Genomic DNA, 20600 nt, shown 5'->3' with positions numbered 1-20600 from the left:
GAAGGCATGCAAGACGTAGGTGTCAGGAAATATTTCCAGATAGACAACAACAAAACCATAAATTGTTCCAAAAAATATATAGCCGACTAGGAGAAACTGGATCATTTCGGCCAAAAATGCCTGTTTTTCTCGAGGTACGCAATTACCTTGACGAATAACATCCCGAACGTTGAATTGGCCGTGGAGGACCTTTGCTTTGGCCTGCGCGTAGTCCAGACTTAAGCTCCATGGACTTCTGTATTTGGGGATATATTTTGAAATCAATTGTTTATGATAGTCCTATAAATAATCGAAATGAACTAAATATAAAAATTGTAAATTCTATAAATATGTTAAAAAATAATGAGGATCTTTTTAAAATACGGCAGTCGTATGTTAAATGTATTTAAAAATGCATTAAAATATAATAAAAATAAATAAATATAATTTACTTTGGCTATGATATAAGAATTAACAAAAAAGTCGTAATATTTTTTTTTTTTAGTAACTATCTTAAATAAATTCTAGTTGCGATCCTATAGGTTTGAAATCATGAGTTTAGTTGTGGGATGGGATCGAAGGAATAAAAACAAACGTCACTTTATGTTCTGGCCAACGTTTCGCAATAATTTTATTGCTTCATCAGGGCCCTAAGGTAACAAAAAAAAACAATAAAAAAGGATTATTATATATAAACAAAATTTAACTTTTTGGGGTTATGTTTATACCACCAAAAAAGAAAAAAAAAGATGGCCCTGATGAAGCAATAAAATTATTGCGAAACGTTGGCCAGAACATAAAGTGACGTTTGTTTTTATTCCTTCGATCCCATCCCACAACTAAACTCAAGATTTCTAACTATCTTAACTTATCAAAAAAGTAAATCTAGTAAATTTAAGTCATTTACATATTATAAAAACTTAAAAAAGTGCAATTATTTCGAAAATGGTTGCTCCTAGCGACTTTGATAAGTAATTTAACAATGTAATATTAAAAAAGCAAATTATTTACTTTTAAAACCAATATACGAAGCTGCAAAAAAATTAGGGGTTTTAGAAATGTAAATATTAATGCAACGAGCGCCCTCTACCGAAAACACGAACACTGTATACGAAATTTTCTTTTTCTTTTTAAAAGACTCTTATGTTCTAAATTTCATGTCAGTATGTCATTTGGTTCAGTACCTATGAGAAAAAAAACTATAAATCTAACAATACTTTGACACCCTGTATTGCAGTTATTATTAAAGTAAAGGGCCTTTTACACGATCAGTTCAGTTCTCATTTCAGTTTCAGTTTCAGTGGAACTGTCCGTTTTTCCTATATGTAAAAAGTAATAACTGATAGGAAAACTGAAACGGAGACTGACAAATGACGGGAGCGGTAGACCTATTTTGTTTCATTTCAGTTCTTAGAATTCCTATGTGTAAACAACAACGCTTCATGCTTGTAATCACGTTGTCAGTTCACGTATAAAATTGACGCTATGCCGCGACAAAAAGATCACGATTTTATTGTGGAATTTATTGAAATTTATAAAGCGTCTTCATGTTTATGGAGGAAGAAAGATCCTAACTATCATAATGTAAATATCAGGGAGACTACTTACAGTCTCCTATTGTAAAAACTTAAAGAATATAACGAAGCAGCAACAAAGGCGATGGTAATAGCCTGCGCTCAACTTTTAACAAGGAAGTTAAAAGAGTCAAGGGCAGTGAGAGGAGTGGAGCAGGAACTGAAGAAACATACTCACCCTCACTATGGTATTATGATCTTCTTTCATTCCTTAGCGACCAACAGCTCACCCAAACTAATGTGAGCACCATGGATGACGACAGTGACAATGAAGGAGCGGTAAGTGCTTTTAAATAATCCATAAATAATTCATAAAGAAAAAACTATGCAAAACGAAGCAATCAAGACGTCATATATTTTTCTTTTTTATTTTTTATAAAGCTATTTTGCTCTTAAATTGTTTAAGTTAATCAAAAAATTATCCAAAATATATTTTCTGCACTGAATATTCTTGCCATTCAACTCGTCCTTCATTTACAAAGTATTCTACGAACCTATTTCGAGTTCAGTATTTAGCATCATTACTAACATGATCGTTAGCCGCTATTGATGTAATTTTGGAGATCTACTAGCCCTTGCACTTCACATATCTCTGAATTCGTGTCATTTAAATCGGATATGATTGTAGTAATTGTGGAGATAACAACACGTCAGGACCAAGGAATTTACATTTTTAGTGTCTCTCAAATTTATGGCAGAATGGAAAATTCGAAATCTATTTGACAATATGCCAAAAGCATTTTCGACGATTCTTCTTGCTCTTGATAATCTGTAGTTGAAGATCATCCGCTCATAATTCAACTGTTTCTTATTGAATGGCTTCAAAAAGTTTCGCCTTAATGCAAAGGCCTCGTCTGCCACAAATACATACGGAAGCGCGGAGGTGCTACCTTTTCGATTTTCATCGGGAGGTAAATACAGACGGTTGTTACTTAATCTTTTGTAAAACTTGTGTGGTGGAAATTACGCCACCATTTGAAATGCTTCCATAGGCTCCCACATCATACATTATAAATTCGTAATTTGAATCCACAACAGCCATGAGGACAATGCTATGAAATTTCTTGTAGTTCCAATATAGTGATCTTCCGTGAAAGTTCCTGTTGGCGGAATTAGGCGTACATGCTTTCCGTCGACAGCTCCTACACAATTTGGGAACTGCCATCTTTCATGAAAACCTTTCGCAACTTTTCTCCATTCAAATTCATTCCTTGGAAGCTACAACAAAAAATAGTCAAGTAGTAGTTATAAAATAAATATTATGAAAGTTTGTATTAAAATAAAATAAATGAAAATATCTAATGCATGATTTGTTCTCGTTTCAGGACGACTCGCAGTCGATCAATGAAAAAGAACCAGTAGAAGATGAATGTTATGCACGGAGCCAATCATCATCTCAGTCTCAATCCACGAGATCATCCCCATCACCATCAGGAAGCTCATCAGGATTCAAGCGACCATCCAGTAACACAAAACAAGATGAAGTTGTATCTTCGAACAAAAAGGTGCTACAGTTGGTGGCTGACCGGTTAAAAAAGAGTGATGGCATAGTACTCGGAAAGCATGACAGCTTTGGTAAGCATGTAGCTGATGAATTAAATAATATGCCCCTTAAAATGGTACCTTACGTAAAAAGGCTTAAAAACATGGCTATATTTGATGGGCATATGCAAACATTAAATAGATTTTCATCAATAACAACACAAGAAACCTCAAGCCATGCTCCAGCTATTCAACCACCACAGAGCCACTTTTCATTAACTCCACAGCCATCACAAGATTATTTTGTGACGCGACTACAGACACAAGGACATTTTACGACTCCCCAGCGTCCACCCACCTATTTCCCAAATCCTCAGAACATAATACAAAGTAAAGGGACCCCAAATATGTCAACCCCGGATAGTGAAAGACGCTTTACGTCTGCTTCAGACTTTCTTTCCCAGTTTCGCGACTCCCCATAATGAACTTATTTTTAGGACAAATATGATCTAATGAAAAATGTTTTTACTTTTATTATTAAACACGTTATAAACGGTTCAACTTATGTGCATTACTTACCTTTATATAATCCTTGAGTACCTCAGTAATTGCCTGGCATGTCTCAGGTATTATTTTACTTAGACTTGGTGTTGATATTACAGTATGAAACCTAAGATTCTGGTAAGTGCTTCCACTTGCCAAAAATCTCAGTGTCGCACTTAGCCTTTCATGAGGAGTTATAGCCTCCCTCATATTGGTGTCCTATTTTTCTATAATAGGCGTTACAAGGCGTAATAGTAGCAGATACGCATCTTCATTCATCCGTAAAAAGTTTAACCAATCACATGGTTCTAAGCGAAGTTCTTTCATTAAATTTATATGAGATAATGAGTTTCTTTTTAGATACAAAGCTTTACTCCATTGGCTTCTTTTCTTCTGCGGCTTCTTCAGTGCCAAAGCTAAAGCTATTGCAAAAAGACAGTCTCATGTCACCTGATATTATTACTATGAACACTGTGTAAAAAATACTATAACATTATTTTTTCTATGATTTGCTTCTCTGGTTTTCGATACAATGCAAACAAAAATACATCAGTGGACTGAATAGACATCTGAGACGATTAAAACGGATCGTATAAAAATGTAGCTCTTTGCGGACTGAAATGAAATGAACACGGAAACTGAAACTAAAATGATAACTGAACTGATCGTGTAAAAGGCCCTTTAGGATAAGGCGAGTTGACCTTAATCACATTATCTACTGTTGTTCTATGTCCCATTACTTTCGGGACACCCTGTATAATAAACGCATATTCCTATATTTATAATTACGCCCAACAAGATGCTGGCACATCATAACACACCTAAAATTGTTAGTCAATTTGTGAAATTCTTAAATATTTCTGTCGATTTATGCTGTGCATAGTCGTATTAAAAAAGCCCATGTATATTATAATAAGTTCTGAGTTCGAATCTGCTAGAGCAGCGTTCTGCCAAGTATATCATTATATACTCGCCACTATACACTCAATTTACTGAGGTAAAGTTCGGAAATTTAAATTTAAATAGTTGTAAATAAATCCAGTAAAAATAAATATCTTTAGTAGTCGTGAGTATATGTATAAGTAAATCAGTTAACTATTTTCGATTGTTTTAATTCTTTTCTAAAGAACAGGAAAAACGCTTCATTGACGTCAGTTGTGAGGTGTGAATTGGACGTCAGTCAGCTGGATATTGGTGAAAAATAATTAGTGAATTTTGCTGACCTGAAAAAAAAGCTGGAGGAAAGAGACTGAGAAACTGGAAGAAAACTCACATTCACAAAAGTTTAAATTTGTGCCACATTCACAAATTTAAACTGAGGTCGGGAAAAAGCTAAGGGAGAATTAAAGCGACGGCAAAAGCAAATGACTGAATATTCAGGAAGAAGGCAACTGCCTTTACATTGACCTTGTAAGGAGGTGCTGCTTCCACTCTACAACTCAGAAGATCAGAAAGTGTATGAGCACCTAGTGAGGCATTTAGAGGTGCCTTATGATTACTCATGCTTGGAATATGCATACCACACGCAGTAGAAAACTCGGTACCAAATTTGAAGCCGATATTGCAAGTTTGGTTTGATTGGCATATTCAGATATGCAAGAAGTGATGATCGAACAGTTGGCAGCTCAAGCATTCTTGTGTGAAGTCTGCAATGGTAAAATAAGGCAGGCCTTCCTATTAGCACATCCACTTAAACTTGTAGATGCACTAACACTGGTTCTTGAATTCAAAGCTGGCCAGCTTACAGTAAATGATTGCAGTAGAGGATGATTTTGAGGAATCGGTCAATGGAGCACGCAACGCAGAAGGTTAGGAAGGTCGATGCCAAGGGGCGATCGCTGATCTGTTTTCCGCAAGCCTTAGTAAATACTGCCCAAGTTTTCTCGCTGCAACACTATACCAAAAGAATTTTCGTCAACACGTGTGTGGATGGTTTTAATACCGGAACGAAGCGACATCGTTTTGGACAGGTGCATTGATAGCAATACCACATTAAAAAATTGAAAGGCTAGAATTAGTAAACTACTTTGTTTGCGTTCAATCTGTGTACAGGGGTAAGGGTGTTTAGTTTCTAAGCATATTCATCGATTCTCTGTTATCAAGTTTACACGCATTTTCAAAAGAGGAAATTTTCAGCTATATATCAACACATATATTAATGTTAATTTAACTTATTGATGTTATATTTTGGATTAAAAATTAAAAGTAGAAATAGATATATGTTATTCTAAGCGCAAAAATAACATCTTCAAAGCAAACAAAAATATTACCATTTTTATTCCGCATTACCGCTTATAAAAAATTTGAATGGACAACACCGCAAGCAAAAGCTGATAATATCTTGCGAAATGTCATCTTGATAAACGGCTTTGTACTTACATTCATCATTTGTGAAGTTCTGTTTTTTCTTTAGTTTTGGTTGAAAAAGAGAAAAGGTTGAGTTATTTTAGTGTTTTTGTGAACTGTTACGATATTAAAAACTTGTGCCATTTGTGTGCAATCGGTCTAGGGTCAAATCAAATAAGGAAGCTGTTAAGGGCCACCATCGTCGCCGATATCAACTATTTTCAGTCTTGCGGTGGAAAATATTTAGTTGATCACGATAGTAAAGAGGAAAAAAAGGCAAATGTCGGTTTTCGGATCAAATTTATTTTGAAAAAAAGATGTTACAGGTAACAGTATCTATCTAAAACGCAGGCGAACCAGATTTAATATGCACTTGATATAATATACTAAATACTAAGTAATACAATTTTCTTAAACGAATCGGAAAATTAGAAAAAAGAATTTCTCTTAATCTAACATAAAAATTACACAAATAGAGCGGGAAAGCAAATCTTTTTTAGTACTCAAGAAGCAACATGTGACAGATTTTGAAATATTAAAAATATTAATCCAATCTTGAGTAGTTCAAGTATTCTAGGTATTATAGGCTGGTAATCCAGAGCCCGTATTCCAGCGTTGAATGCACATAAAAGAAATATAATGTTTTAATAGTTTCTTGATCTCTGATCATTGAAGAACATATAAGAGTACTGATCATTGAAGAACACCAGAAACTACATTGTAAGGACATGATTTCGCCATTCATATATTGACTCGATGTCATTTCTGACTTCAAGTCAACATATTGACTATGACCACAAAGATTGACTTAAAAAATCATCTAACGAATTCGAGAAAGCAATACATACAGTGCGGTTGTTAATTGTTCCCCTCCATCTTATCTTTTAAATGCTTTTATATAAAAATTTATAATTTGCCACACATCACTAGCAACCTACTACTTTTTGGTCCCTAGCTTATTTTGCAAAATAAAATTAAATAGAAAGAGTTGTGATGCGACACATAGTCTGAAAGCTCCCACTGAATGCTTTACGGTCCTAGAATATGAAGTCATTATTTTTCTTCATAGCAAAATGGCAGCCTTTCAAAATTTTATTTTTTGCATTTTTATTTATTTGCTTTACTACACCTGTTCAGGTGTAATTTGTTTGTAGGTGTGTTGTTGTTTGTAGAGTTTAAATTGAAATTTGACAGGGGATCTTTACTTAAATTGTTGGAAAAGCAGTAGAACCATTGACCCCTGACATTATTGAAAAAAATCCTCATGAATTTGAGTTGGAAACAGTTTTCAACAAGATGGGGCACCGCCTCACTTTAGCAGAAATTTTAGGGAGTATTTGACTAATACTATTTGGTGATCGTCGAGGGCCTACCGAGTGGCCAGACAGGTCGCCCTATATATGGGGCTACTTGAAACAAAAAGTCTACGTAACTCAGCCAGAATCTATCTTTGATCTACGTCAAAGTTCTCCGATAGATTATTTTACTGTCTTGAAGCTAATGGTGCACATTTTCAATATCTTTTGTAGTGAAATATGTCTGTGGTACCTAAAGTTTAATTATTTTAAATGGAAATAAAAATGCGAAAAATAAGATTTTGAAAGGCTGCCATTTTGGTATAAGTAGAAGAAATGACTAAATATTCTAGGATCATAAAGTATGTATGTATCGCATGACATTGAAGTTTTGCAAAATGAGCTAGGGACCAAAAAGTAGTATTTAGATTGCTAATGATGTGTACAGATATTGCAAATAACAGATACTGGTCTATAATTACATATATCCAATCTCTTGCCCTCTTTAAAAACAACACATACGTTAGAAATTTTCCCTTTTATCTATTAATGTATTTCTAATAACAAAAGCAGGTACCAGATCGGGACCAGTTTTGTGATGTTGAGCTTGGATTATTTTTTTTTAACGTATTAATCGCCCCTTCTTCAGAAAAACATATATAATATTCATCGTAACACTAATGCTTTAAGTGAAGCTGGTAAAGTTATGAATTAAAAGAGATTCTTAATCGATGCAGAATTATTATATAACATGTTTTAGGGTATTCCTTGACTATTAATTTCCTCTTAATAAGTGACCAAAATGTGTTAAGGCTATTCCTGATATTGCTTTCCACATTTAAAACATGAAAATCGTAAGACATAGCAATATTTTTTTGTTTTATTTCGATAAAAATTCAAATTCTCGACGATGTTACCTTATTTACTATATTTATGATAATTCTTATTCTTTAACTTTAAAACCTTATATTATCTAAAGAGAACCATGTTCCACGCCCAGTTTGATATTTTGGAACAAGAAAAATGTTACAAAAAAATATATTAAAACCATGCTGAACCGATATTCAAATTTTAAATTTATTTTCAGTTAATTTTCACAAACTATATATATATACATACTCATACTATACAGAAAATATACTAAAACAGATATAAATAAATTATTATACATAGAAAAAAAAAAGAAAAAGCCTAAAAGACCTTAAAAGCGTTTAATAACTAAATTATATTTAGGTAGGAGAACACAAACACTATTTTGAATAATCTTTTAAAAATGAATAAGTTTGTAAATGGGAAAATTTACTTTTACTTATAATGTAGTTGTCAACAACAGAATGTAAATAAACATAATTATAAAAAAAATAAAATAAAAAAAACAATAATAATAAATATAGGGTTTTTTTGATATGGAATCAAACCCTAGGGCGTATATCTAATACCAATTTTAAACCTTTTACCCCCATCATTTTTATGATGAACACCACTGTGTCCGAAACATGTAGGTAATTTTAAACAACTAAATGTTTAATAAATAAGTGGAGGGAGAGTTAACCTACGACTCCACTGCAAGTATGGACTATTTCTTTACGATATATTTTTGTTTTTCTTATTTAAACTTGGCCTAATTAAATTTACACGTGGCTTCGGTCATTGCGTTAAGTATTAAACATAATAAGGTTTTTAGAAATAATTTATCCAAGCCAAATTCGTCCTTGAAAACCTGGAGAATTTGTAACGTCTTATACAAAAAAGAGCCATCCTATTTTTTTCCTAGTACGAACCATTTCTTTTTCGAATTTCAAATCGTATGTTTTAATTTAAAGAAATAAATATTTACATGTTTTAGTAATATTTCTGCTAAAAGAATCTATTTTACTTTGCTAATGGTTTTTGTTTTCTAGTTGTTATTAAATTACATTTTAACCATTATTTAGATTTTTTGCCTGTATATCCGAAATAAAATTTGGCATATGAGTAAATGCAACTTTATTGACCACAAAAATGGGCAATTTTTTTTTAGCAAAGTTAACCTATCTCTTACTCTTTTCAAGATAGCTATAATGGTATTATTTAAAACGGATACCCTGTATAAACTCAAAGTGAACTATGATATTTAAAAGTGCATTTTATTATTTATTTTTACAAACTACCCATTTATGTTAATAAGATTAATTTTTGAGAAAATATAATGACTCATAACGGCATTGTTATAATAAAGTCGATTTCGAAAAATAGAACTCGGCTTCGTGTACCAATTAGGGTTTATTTATTCAAATTTTTTGCCTCCAAGATTTTTTAAGTAGCCCTTTAGCGTCTCCGTTGTTCAAACTTTTTAAGAGCTGATCGGTTTCCGAAGGTTTGGCTTTTTTGTAGGTTCTCTTGGTTTTTTATGCCTCAGACACATTATTATTCTTAAGACTCTTAAAGTTTTGGTGAAATGAAAGTAAGTAGCCTTTTCATTAAATAAAAATAACATTTGTAAAGATAAAACAATAGTTACAGCCAACAAGCATGATAACACAATTATTGATAAATTCTAAGAAACTGTACAATAGTTAAAAATTATAGGAACTCAATAATTATATCAGAAAACTGTTAACATTTACTTCATGTTTTCATGAAAACTGAAACACAATAACCAAAAATAAAGAATTTTGGTTAGTAGTAAAACTGTTTCGTGTTCTTTCGAGTACTTTCAGGCGGTTTGAGTCTATTTTTAATTAGTTGTAATGGCTTTTATGTTATATAGACAAAAAAAATGCTAAAGATGAATACCAGAGAAAATTGAAAATAATGAAGAAATATAAGACTAGATTCTAGAAAGGGATTTAAACAAATCCATAAGCCTTCGAAAAGTTCTTAAATGCTCTTTTAATGATGCTCGTAAATACGTGTCTTAATTATCATCTCTATTACGCAAAAATACTTTCTCATTATAGACTCCAACTTAAAATGAAACTAACAGAGACAGAATGATCAAAAATGTGCAAGTATATTTAAATCAAATAAATGGACTAAAATATACAGGGTTTGCCTAGATGATAAGACTACTGATATATTATATTATGGTGTTTTCCAAAATGGTATTAAAAACCATATTTACATAATCTATTGAGGGCCTTCTGGTTGTTATTCTCGTAAGTTTCATAATTCATAGAAAAATCAAGGAATACTTAAAAAAGATGGAACAAAATTCAGTCATAAAGTAGCAAACGCATATTAAAAAATATCGATGAATATAGTTATACGATCTTTACCAAAACAATTTCTTAACATCTCTCAAATCTTTGTTAGGAAACTGTGAAAGGAAAAATGCTACAGATCACATGCATGCATAGTCGGCGCCTGGACCCCTGTCAATATTCCTGCTTTTTACTTGTAGCAACTATATTGCCACCTGCTATTTACATTATTTATCAGGTTGAAGTAGGTTTATTTGGACGTATATTTGTTTACTAATACAGTGTGTCCAAGATAAGGATGTCTATCATGGGGATCTCGGCAGCTATAGGAGATACGAGGTTGATTAAATTAGAGAAAAGTTGCGCATTTTAGAGCCTAATAATACGCCGTTTAGAAAGTTGAAAAATTTTGAGTAGTTCCGGAGATATTAGAAAAAAAACCGAAATTTGCCAATTTCGTTTTTATTTTTTTCTAAAGTTATTTAAAGAGATATGGAAAAACAAAAGACCCTTTCTTATGGCCACTTTTTAAGCTCTTAAAAATAACATTGCAAGATTTTTCGTTTCGAAGAAATCATCATCAACTTAATTTTTTTATATGCCGCGTAAAAAAAGTACACCCTGTATAAAATAGCATATTTTATTACGATTATAATGATGTATGACACAATATGTTTCTACAATATTTAAATGTAAAAAATTAGATTTTTATTAAATTCTGATGGTTTTGATGTAGTAGGCGGTGAAATGATGACGCTGAGTATGGTTTTGTAGGCTGCTATTACTCATATTTTGAAATACTAAATAAAAATCACGTTATTGACAACTTAAAACTTTACTCATATACTGTCACGTAGCTAGCTCACGTGATTATTTTAAACAATTAAACACATTATTAAATCAAAAAACTACCTACTAGAAACCCAAAAATACTAATTTAAATCATATTATCATAGTAATAAATGTTCAAACAAATTACCATTATTCTCCAAACACAGATAACATCTTTTAACAGTCGAGTTTAAAACACTTCTTAACATATCAGGTGTAATGCTCTCAAATGCTTTAAGAACTATTCTCCTCAGCTGATCCTCAGATTCAAAAACACGACTGTAAACATAATTTTTGCAATAGCCCCAGAGAAATAAGTCGAGCGGAGTTATGTCTGGGGAACGAGGAGGCCACGGAATTGTTTAATGTGTTCCTATCCATTTTTCCGAAAATCTGTTCGATAGATACTTTCGCACGATTTCACCATCCTGCTGAAACCAACAATTTCTAACCTTGGCAAGCGGTAAGTTGTCCAAGGATTCTTCCAAATCGCGTTCCAATAGGTTGCGATACCGCTCCGAGGTAAGGGAATTGTTGTAAAAAAAGGACCTAATAAATCTGTTTCAAAAATGCCAACCCACATATTAAAACCGAAACGGTGCTGATGTCTAGCCATTCGGTGTATTCAGGAATTATCTCTTGACCAATAATGGGTGTTCTTCCGGTTAAAAATTCCATTATTTGTAACCATGCTTTCGTCAGACCAGATAATCCTATGGGGAAATGTTTCATCCTCCTGATACTTCCTGGTGTACCATTCACAAAATGTTCTGCTCCTTTCTTCGTCACCAGATCTGAGGCCTTGACAGATTCTGAATTTAAACGGGTGGTAATGATGTTTTTTAAAAATGAAATGGGCAGTAGATTTTGGTATTCCAGTGGTATTTTCAATTTTTCTGAAAGTTATTTACGGATTTTCAAATACAGCTAATACCACATTATTTTCTTTTTCTTCATTGCTTATTTCTTGACAATACTGGCTTCTTAAACGCACCATACTGCTTAAGATTGAAAACCAATCGTCCGAAAATGTTTGTACTAGATTGTTTTCTGTCTGGATAGTTATTCAAATACATACAACCAGCTTCAACGGCGTTGTTGTAGCATAAGATATAACATTTCAACATATCAAACTTTTCCTCAGGTAAAAAGGCGTCTTCCATTTTGTAATAAAAAAAACTAGCAACAAGACGCAAAAACAGAGTTCAAAAACACAATGTCAACTAAATTTATCAAATAATTAAAACTATTTACTTCACGGAAGATAAAAAGATTAAAAAATAACGGTTATAATAAACACTACTTTGACATTTAATTTCTATTTAATTTTGACATTTTCTCAACGTCATTATTTCACAGCCATCAAACTATCGAAACTAATAAAACCACTATATAACTATCGAAATTTAATAAAAAATCATTTTTTACAATTTAAATATTGTAAAAACATATTATTGTATCATACATCGTTGTAATCGTAAAAAAATATGCTATTTTATACAGGGTATATATTTTTTACGCGCCATATAAAAATTAAGATGATGATGGTTTCTTCGAAACGAAACGTCGTACGAAAAATCTCGCAATGTTATTTTTTAGAGCTTAAAAAAGTGGCTATGAGAAAGTGTATTTTGTTTTTTCATATCTCTTTAAATAACGCCATAAAAAAATAAAAACGAAATCGGCAAATTTCGGTTTTTCTCGAATGTCTCCGAATCTACTCAAAATTTTAAAACTTTCTAAACGGCGTATTGTTAGGCTCTAAAATGCGCAACTTTTCTCTAATTTAATCAACCTCGTATCTCCTATAGCTGCCCAGATCTCCATGATAGACATCCTTATCTTGGACACACTGTATACTAAAGAAATTGGTAATTAAATATTATTAAATCTAGATGGCGTTATATCTTTATCTAATCTATCATGCCACGTTAATTGGTCTGTGAAATAATTTCAACTTTCTTTGAAACTAGTTATTGCCAATTTAATGGTAAGTTTTACCTTAAACTTGATGGCACAGTAATGGGAACAACATTGTGATGGATGAACTCATAACCAAAGTGTCAAAATCTCTGCCATTTGGATTGAAATTTATAAAGTTATACGTGGATGATACGATTTAGCATGTCTCCAAGAAAATTTTCACCACCTTTTCTTTCCAACTTTCTTTATTAGTTAGACCATTATAACAAAATATAGTTTTTAGCTATTATTTTCATTCATAACAACACTGGTATAATTTCTTCCAAGTGGTATAATAAACCTACTGCTTCTGAGAGATAACTATCTGTTCTCTTCTTTTCTCTTCTCATATCACAATCCACAAGTCTGCAATAGTCAAAGGTTTACTTTACAGACTCATATTAGTAGTTCGGAATTTCATAAAGACGATAAAACACTAATTAAGAATTTACTGAAGCAAAACAATTATCCTAATTTTTTTGCGAATAGAATTTTTACCAATTTTAATATTAATAAACTGGTTTCTTTGTTCACAGAACGCGAATCAGTAAAACAAATAAAGTTTTCCTACAACAAAGGAATTTCTGAAAGTGGAAGAAATACTATCATAAAAAAAACGCCCAATATTGAACTCGCATTTTAAAATATAATATTAGTAGTCTCTATTTTACCTTTAGTTAAAAGATCCTATCAGACACTATACATTGTGTCAATTTGAAAACTTCCCACCCCTATTATCTCAAAAAGGGTTAGATTTTGATAAATTTTTATGTAGAAATCACTTCTTTCGACCCCCTACCCCCCAGCACCTCCCTCTCGAAAATCTTAAATGACAATAGGCGTTGAGTGATACCCTATTTAAAACAACTTCTTTACATTTTGGCACTTTATTTTTTAAATTTGAGTGCTGCGTTGCCAAGATAGAGTTATTTAAACGTTGTAAATTACTTATTATTAGACATTATTCCTGTAAGTATTTTAATTACATTAAAGCTAAGATTATTTACCAACTATGTCTTTTTAGGTTAATATTATTTTTAATAAACTATTGCATAGTCGTTACAATTATAACTGAAAAAGTTGTTTTAATAATGGTACATTTTTACAAAAGCACCCTTAAAATTTATTTTATTCACACATTTAGTTTATGAGGTATTCAAAGTGTTCTCCAAACAAAAATAACGTCTATTCTCAAATTCTTCCCGAACATTTTAAATTACCATTTCTGGAAGAGCCCTTCATGCCTCTGTAATTCTTCTTTTTAAGTCGTCAATATTATCAGGCTTTGTGTGTTTATCAGAGTTTTATAAACAACCGTTTTTATATGCCACCATAAAAAAATCTAACGGCGTTAAGTCTGGTGACCTAGCAGGCTATTCTTCCTTCTACCAATCCATTGGTTAGAGAGTCTGTTACTCAATCACTCTTGCACTGGCCGAAAATAATGCGGCGGAGCTCCATGTTGCTGAAAGTGTAGTTAGCTTTCTCACGAACCGCTTCATTTTTACGACGCGGAAAAAAAGACTCTCAGCCTCGACCCTGGGATAATCGTCATCTGACTCAACAAGTCTGATATTGGTTTTTGAGAGAATGTTAAGTGTTGGAGAGAGGTTGGGAGATTTCTCTCTTGTTCACTCACCTTTTAATCAAAAGGTGAAAAGGTCTTTCACATCTAATAGAAGACTTTTCATTTCGTAAAACACTTTGTTTTTATACTATTATCACATGCAGTGGTTTGGAGTTTACTATAAATACTATATTAACATCAGTTTGAAATCCTTTGCTGCTAAGTTTCAAGGACAGAACCACCAACCGAACTACACATTATTCGGAGGACAGCGCGAGACTGAACTGCTATAGTTCACAAGACGGACAGAGTACATGTAGAGCAAGAAATCCAAACCTTTTCTAAGTAGTTAGGCTAGTATCGGATTTCACATTAAAATCCTCGTAGCCTTAGAACGTGCAAAAAAAATTCATTTTTATATAAAATAATCCTGATATCAGATAGCAAAAGCATACAAACACAAAGGTAATATCTAAGCAATGTGTAGATAATACTGAAAGTGCACAATGAAAAAAGGAACCTATCATTCAGATTATATGTATATGTATTGTATATGCATATGTATTATGTATTATAAAATATCGCAGCAATACTATTAAATTAAGTAAGGACCTGCATATTGGATAAACAAGAAAGATCCAAAGCTAATCTGGTAAGGCTAATTTGTTTGGGGCCATAATTGAAACTAAAACAATGGTAACTTAATAAAAATATAGTCTGCTTAAAATCCTGATCCTGGGATATATTAGCAATTCACCTCTGTCGATTAATAATAAATTATTCGTCACATGACTCGTTTGTTAGTAAATCAATACAAAATACACCGATATAAATATAATTTTTTCGGCTAGGCTAATGTTACAAACTATCTCCATTTTTCGCGCTTGCTTTTGCTATTCAGAAATTATATGGTTTTGATTGAATTTATACTTTAGACTCTCTCTGGTCCTTTGCCAGATGGACGCAATTGTTCCGTTTGGGATACCGCGCATGCCATTTAGGTTCCGTCTCGAGACTCAGATCGACAGTCTCTCGGCGCCGGCAGACAGAGTGGCGTTTCGCGGTATACTAATTTCGCGACTTTCACGTGTTTCTCTAAGATTGTAGTAACGTAGCTAGAAAGTTGAGAGTTTTTTACTCTTAAAAATGGATGCGAGTAAAATGGAGTGCAAACGTTTCTAGTCACAGGATAATTAAGTTTTTTAAGTGTTTTTAGAAAAATGGGTTAATTTCGAAGCTCGTCGTTATTTTAATATCATGTAGCCATCAATGTTACAAGGTAATACGAAATATGATGGTTATATATTTCTAACTAAAAATGTTATAGTAAAACTCATAATTAGCGGGTTTTGCGTAAAATACTTCGTGGTATTATATTTGGTCTATATAAAATTATATATTTCGGTTTTTTCATAAAGACAGTCTACTGATAATAGTAATAATAGGAATAACGATACTTAGATACAGTTAATTAAACTTATGTGCCTATTTTGATTGCGTAATAATAAACGAAAGCATTTTTTTAATTAAACTGTTGCTGTTCTGACAAATATTTAAAAGAAATTTCTGGTTTGAAAAAATAACATATAAATTTAATCGAATGTAAAAACTTAAAAATAGCAAATATCATAAATCTAAACTTTTTACAATTCTTCGTGCAGCTGAATTACTATATTCAGCTTCGGATATGGGAAAATGTTTAAATGATTGCAATAATGGAATAAAAGTTTTGCTTAAAATAAAGAAACTTGGAAAAGAAGCAAAAAATGAAAGCATCTATTGGTTTACTTATCGTGTTACTTTAATCAAGTTGTCTCCCCAGAACTCACATCATAATAAAATGCAAGAAGATATTTGTATAATTTGAATATAAATAATAAGTATAATTTGTAATATTGGTATAATAAAGTGGATATATTTTTCATATATATTTTTCATCTGAAAGAATACTTTCTGTATCTGTATACATATGTAGTCTTTTAACTGGTGGTTATTGTTTTCTATGTTTAAACTTTTAAATTATATAATTTTTGTAATTTTAAATTTTGACGTATGTTTGTTTAAATAATGTGTTTTGTGATATTTTATGTTTTCAACCCTTTAGGGAGAGGATTTTCTGTCAAATTGTGACCCTTAAGTTCGATAATTTTACTAAAATTCTTAAGTTATATCCGAAAGAGCTTTGCTATTAGTTGATCGAGAATACATACACGTTATACAAATCTCTTCTCGTATTTTATTAGATCTACGTGTACACTGTCACTCTTGCAAGCCACATCATAATTTAACTCAAAAAAATTATGGAGCCAACTTTTAGTTGCGATTGTAAGTCAGAAATTGTCAACAAGGACCAATTATTTTTTACGAACAAAATATGTTCTGAATTACTGAGGAATGTTCATGTTGTATTATTGCTTGTTAAGTATGATGCAACAACTAGTAAATTTGGTACTCTTCTTTTAGAAATTCAGCCCAACTTAATAATAAAAACCGCCATTAAATAAAAAGTTAATCAAATTAAAATTTTTTGATCACCTGCAAACGAAGTTTTTTACATAGAATTTAAAGTACCTTAAAAATAGTTCGACGTAAAAATATAGGACATTGTATATAAAATATGCTTAGATTTATTTTTATGTGGAATTTAAAGTTCTATTAATATATAAAGTATCCAATAAAATCACATTAATTTATCCAATTATGTTTTACACATTTGGCTTTGTTGGTGAAGAGACTTACAGTTTAGTGTTGCTTTTCTTGCACGTCAGATCTATTATAAAAATAAAAATATTAAAAAAACAGCTTACTGAAAAAAATTTTAAATTATTTGGATACCTTCTTATAAACGAAAATATTTATGTGATATTCTTTCAGCAATTCACATTGAACATTTTATCTATGCAATTCTCTGCCTAATTGCCTTGACTAACTTCGCTTTTATTAAATATTGTTTATTTTCAAATTTTACTTTATAAAGTTTCCACTACACTTTATAAACAACTGAAGAGAAGAACTTTTTTTTGAGACCTTAATGTAACTAAAACGAAAAACACCAAGCCTCGATTCAAAAGAAACTAAATTAAAAATAAACATTTTTAGATAACAGATATCGGTTAAAACCACCCTTAGTCAATTACGAGACAAACAAAAAAAAATAAACCAAAAAACCTAAAAACGACAAAATTTAAACGTTAAAAAAATCTATAAAAGTTTATTTGTGAGTAAAGAAAATATTACACAAAATGGTTTAATAATTTTTTCAAAAAAGGAATCTATTAAGTCCTACCAAAAGCTTAATTTTATAGCGTTATGGCCAGTTACGATATATAATAAATACCTCATGATTTGATATCATTCATCACGTCGTATTTGATCCAATCTGCGGCGAACACAAGTACTCTTCGGTATGCTTGTAAAGATCGTTCGGAATACAAAACCTTCTTACGGTAAACGATTTACGTTATCGGAACTTGATACCATAGTTACAATTTTAATGAAGATAAAATCTATTATAGATCTTAATTAAAAAGTAATTGAACAATATAATTTTTAAATTTAAAAAATATATAAAAAAGTTAAACAAATAAGCGATCTTTTAAAATCACTCAATATAGCTACATATTGTACTTGTACCGTAAAAATGTGAAATTTTTTGTTTGTTCCCTTTTTTGTTTCCTGCCGTAAAAAATAATGTGTACTACGATTTTATTCCTTCCTTACCCATTTGATACTTTTTGATGTTCGGCAAGCCGCCAACTCAATAACACTTCACAAGCCAAATTCAATTTTGTTCGATGAGAAGGCACTTTGATAAAATACTTTATTTAAATATTTTTGTATTATTTGGTAAAATTTCTTCGACAGAATTCTGATTGACAAGTTTTCTTCTTTATTCCAATTATATAATATTTGGTCTTTCTTAAATATTTCATGGCGATCCGTTTTTCTATCTCAATTGTCATTAGAGCTATTTTCAAGAAAAATATTAGACGTAAATTTATTAGATAATATTAGGAATATGCAGCAAATATTCAGTTTTGTTTTCTACTATAGTATAATGTGTCCCAGAAGTTGTTTGTTGGTGGTTGAAAAGTTAATAGCGTTTTTATGTTTTTTATAAAAATAGCGCCATGCATTCTATAAAATTTTTTTAAAAAGATTATTCTCACGTTTTTGCCTGATGTTTGCTTCAAATATTGCTTGCTGAAGAGTGTACCTTTTCATAAGTGTTAATATGATTAGTTGTCTTAAATTATTCAAAGGCTTTCGATGTAATCGATCATGACTTGTTAGTCGCCAAATTAAAGTTTTATGGTTGCAATGAAGTTGTCCTTTCTTTTTTTAAGGCCTATCTCTGGAATTGTACTAAACGAATACGTGTCAATAACAATTACTCCGATTCAAATCACATAATTTCGGAAGTTCCTCAAGGATCGATTCTGGGCCCTCTTTTATTCTTGCTATATACTTCGGATCTTCCTTTAGTCGTAAAGAGCTCTGAGGTATACCAGAACGTTGACGATACTCAGTTAATTCATTATTTCGATCCAGATGATATAGAACAGACTTATGAAAGTATAAATAGAGATCTAAATTTAATATTGCGCTACTCGAAAGAACACAATCTTAATATTAATGCCAATAAGACTAAAGTTTTACTTTTTCCCAATAAAAATCGTTGTGCTAACGTTGAAACATGATATACATTCAATATGATAATAACCCCTTGGCTTTTGCTGAGAGGTTTAACTATTGATTCTTCTTTAAGATTCCAAGGACATATTAGTGCTGTCTTGCAGAGGTGGTATTTGCGTATGCATTTGCTCTATGCTAACAAACATATTTTAAATTTTAAGACAAGAAAAAAACTCTCAGTATCGTTAATGTTATCCATTTTAAATTACTGTTTTATCGTTTACAATCCTTGTCTTGATAAAATAACTCAGCAGAAACTGCAACGTGTACAAAATACGTGTTGTTGATTTGTGTGTAATTTAAGAAAATTTGATCATGTGTCCATATACAGGGTGTCCCGTAAATAATGGTCTAAATGAAAACTCCTAATAGATTGGACTATTTCCAATCAGAATAATCCAACATAGCTCTAACGAAAGTGTTACGGTTTTCGAGATATTTTGATTTTTGCGAAATTTTAAGAAATGTCTACCTGTAATCAGTTTTTTTATGGTGTGTCACTAAATGAAAAAAAAATCACAATTTCTTCGGTTGGATATTATTTACCGATAGATGCGCTTTATGATGCGTATTAAAATTTTTCAGTTATGCAAATATTTTTCACAGGAAAAATTTTTGAAATTGCAATATCGGATTTTTTTTTCTTTTCAAAAAGTTTGAAGTCCTATGACGCAATAAAATAATAATAGAATCTTGGTGCCCATTAGCGTAAAAACTTATTTATTCCATGCCGTATTAAAGACAAAACCTTTTTGAATTTTTTGTTAACCTCAAAAAAAATGGTTGTTTTAATGCCGAAAGAACTATTTTGTGAAAATAAATAATAGTATAAGCAATAAGCAATAAAATAATAATAGAATCTTGGTGCCCATTAGCGTAAAAACTTATTTATTCCATGCCGTATTAAAGACAAAACCTTTTTGAATTTTTTGTTAACCTCAAAAAAAATGGTTGTTTTAATGCCGAAAGAACTATTTTGTGAAAAAAAAATCGTTTTTTTTTTCGATGTAAATTAATTCGGTTTATTTGTGTTTTGCAATTTTACAAAAGGATGGGGAGAATATTTTGCAAAAAATGGAGATAATATTCAGCATTGAGATTTTGCGGCAACTCAAACGGTCCTATAATTTTACCATTAATAATC

General features: G+C 31.4%; 1 protein-coding gene across 1 annotated transcript in view; it reads left to right on the top strand.

The window, feature by feature from the left end:
* The first annotated feature begins 15817 nt into the window (after window positions 1-15817).
* The window catches only part of LOC126743130 (uncharacterized), an 802914-nt gene continuing 798131 nt past the window's right edge, over window positions 15818-20600 (top strand). The window contains exon 1 of the mRNA XM_050450098.1: window positions 15818-16040. The gene's annotated coding sequence lies outside the window, so the exon portion shown is untranslated. The remainder of the gene's footprint in view (window positions 16041-20600) is intronic.

This window comes from Anthonomus grandis, chromosome 12 (genome assembly GCF_022605725.1).
Source record: "Anthonomus grandis grandis chromosome 12, icAntGran1.3, whole genome shotgun sequence".
Lineage (NCBI taxonomy): Eukaryota > Metazoa > Arthropoda > Insecta > Coleoptera > Curculionidae > Anthonomus > Anthonomus grandis.
Note: the sequence above shows the minus strand (reverse complement) of the source record. Positions and strands in the feature narration are given on the sequence as shown.